The sequence below is a fragment of the Trachurus japonicus genome, unplaced genomic scaffold (genome assembly GCF_045865225.1).
Source record: "Trachurus japonicus isolate A0001 unplaced genomic scaffold, Traja_1.0 AP030385.1".
Classification (NCBI taxonomy): Eukaryota; Metazoa; Chordata; class Actinopteri; order Carangiformes; family Carangidae; genus Trachurus; species Trachurus japonicus.
Window position 1 is genome coordinate 103,149 of NW_028220518.1, and position 3,171 is coordinate 106,319.

The following is a 3,171-nucleotide window of genomic DNA, read 5'->3' on the forward strand; positions in this document are numbered from 1 at the left end:
TGCACATCAATGTGCTCAGGAAGGTCTCCTCTCCCAGTAGTCATGACCACATTCTAATAAGAGGTACGGTTCTCTTTTTCTGGGCTGTTTTCGGAAGCTGCACAGAGCTCAAATCTCTCTGCTCTGCTCTGCTCTGTGTGCAGTTGGTCCAGCTGTAGCGGCCAGCTCGTTATCAAAGTCTATTAATAGAACAGTGCAGGTGCAGCCTGGCCGCTCGTTAAGATGTTTTTAAACACAGCCCCACACACACACATGATAAACCAGACTGACAGAGGATGTCCACGCACAAACACAGGCATCACACTCACACAGACAGACACACACAGACACTCACACACAGTCACACATGCACACATACACAAACAGACAAACACACAAACACAACACTGTTCCACACAGTAAAATGTAAGCAGTTAGTTGAGTCACCATGGTAACTTCTGAGGGCAGGCTGCCACGCAGGTCTAATCAATCAGATCATTAGGGAGAGAGGAGTTCTGTGGCGCTTAACAGTTTTACTTTCTGCACATGTACACGCAGACAGAAAGACCGTCAGACTCACACACCCAGACACACACACACACACACACACACACACACACACACACACACACACACAGGTTTTCAGCTCAAATTCATCAGGCTCTCAATTATTTTATACTTTTGATGTAAACATCTCCAACAATTTATATTTTTCTCATGAATTTAAGTTCAGACGTTTAGTCTTTCCAACTCTATTAATAGTAGTACAATTACAGGTGGAGCCTGGGACATAGGATGCAGCTTTTAACATGTGTCCTATCTATCTATCTATCTATCTATCTATCTATCTATCTATCTATCTATCTATCTATCTATCTATCTATCTATCTATCTATCTATCTATCTATCTATCTATCTATCTATCTATCTATCTATCTATCCCCCTCCCTATTTTTCAACCCCTCTGTCTCCTTTCTTTCTTTCTTTCTTTCTTTCTTTCTTTCTTTCTTCTACTCCTTCATTTGTATTTTACGTAACTTTTTCTATCCTTCCCTCTCTATCCATCCATCCATCCATCTACCTCTTTCTATCTATCATCCCCCTCTCTCTTTTTCTTCTTTCTTTCTTTCTTTCTTTCTTTCTTTCACTCCATTTCTGTCTTTTTACTTCTTTGTTTGTTTGTTTGTTTGATTCTTTCTTTCTTTCTTTCTTTCTTTCTTTCTTTCTTTCTTTCTTTCTTTCTTTCTTTCTTTCTTTCTTTCTTTCGTGTTGGTGCCACCACCAGGCCTGGTGGAGGAAGTGCAGCGGCTCCTGGTGGACTTCTTTTGGTCGGGTCAGCACTGGATAAGGGCATCGGCCCTTTACCTCCCTGTGGCAGAGGGAGGGCAGGGGCTGGTGGACATCCTGGCCAGGACAGCAGCTTTCAGGCTCCAGACGGCGCAGAGGCTGCTGTACGGTGGGGGACATGGCTGGGTTTCCACCGCTCTGCTGCTGCTCAGGAGGGCTGGGGGGCTTGGCCTGGACAGGCAGCTCTTTCTGCTTAAACAGGCAGATTTGACCGGACTGGCACCTTTCTATAGGTCAGTGATCAACGCTTGGCACATCCTGGAGGTCACACGGAGCCCTGACATCAGGCCAGGGATGTGGCTGTTGGAGGAGCCGCTGGTTTACAACGACTTTTTTAGCAACACCATGGTCTCTTCTTCCACCACACTCAGGACTAAGTTCATTGAGGCCGGAGTCACCAAACTGGGACATCTGGTGGGGGCGTCGCTGGACCAGCTTGGTGGTGTCCTGAACATCAGGTCCTCCAGAGTCCTGAGGAACATCATGGACGAGGTCTGGGGGTCTTTGTCACCAGCACAGAGGGGCTTTGTGCACAGGATGGCTGGGCAGTGGTCTGATGGTGTGGGTCATGGTTTCCCGGAGCTGGAGGTCAGTCCGGCCGTCCAGGGATGGAGGGAAGACAGTGGACTCCTCCTTTCCTTCATGTCTCCATCTCTCGGCACCTTTGCTGCATGTGGGAAGAAGCAGCTGTACCAGGTGTGCGTAAAGGTGCTGAATTTCCGCTCCCTGGCCAACGTCAGGGCGTCGAGGTGGACAGAGGGGTTGCTTTCGGACTTTTCCCCTAAAGGCAGCTGGCGGGTCCTGTATAAGCCTCCTGTGGAGAAGCGTGTAGCTGATCTACAGTGGAGGATTATACATGGAGCAATAGCTACGAACAGACACAGAGCTCACCTTGATCCAAGCGCTGGGGAGGAATGTCCCTTCTGCAGTCAGAGGGAGACCCTGGAGCACCTGGTGGTCCAGTGTCCTCGGCTGGAGGAACTGTTTAGGCAGCTGAAGCAGTGGGTGGAGGCTCTCGGGGAGGTGTTCTCTTTTCCTTTGTTTGTGTTTGGGCCAAAATACCAGGCCAGGAAAAAAGGGGTTTTGGTTTTAATCAATTTTATCTTTGGCGCAGCTAAACTGGCCATGTGGAGGACGAGGAAGCAGCAGATGTTGGGGCAGGGCGGGACCGGGGTGGTGCAGAGCCTGAAGAGGGTGGTGGCAGCCCGTCTGAGGGTAGAGCACACTTTTTACTGCTTGACCAGTAACCTGGAGCAGTTCAGAGCTCAGTGGGGGATCAGGGGGGTTCTATGCTCTGTGTCCGAGGAGGGGGGTTTGGTTCTGAACTTTTAGGTGTGTGTGTGGGTGTGTGAAAGGCTGTGAGATAATGTATCATTAAGGATGGTTTTATGAATAAGGAAGTGTAACTAATTAAAATTGGAGTTTTAAAATCAAAAAAATCTTTCTTTCTTTCTTTCTTTCTTTCTTTCTTTCTTTCTTTCTTTCTTTCACTCCATTTCTGTCTTTTTACTTCTTTGTTTGTTTCTTTCTTTCTTTCTTTCTACTCCTTTTCTCTTCCTTTGTTTTTACTCCATTTCTTTCTTTCTTTCTTTCTTTCTTTCTTTCTTTCTTTCTTTCTTTCTTTCTTTCTTTCTTTCTTTCTTTCTTTCTTTCTGTCCTTTTCTTTTTTCTCTCTTGTTTCAATCTTTCTTTCTTTCTTTCAACAATTTCTTCAGCTCATTCAGCATTGCTGGAAGCATTCACACCATTTCCATTCTTGGAAATGTTTTTTCTAGTTATTATTATTTTTCCACTTCCGGCCAGATTTCGATGTGCTACTAGTCCTGCAACTCGAAGAGTTGCAGG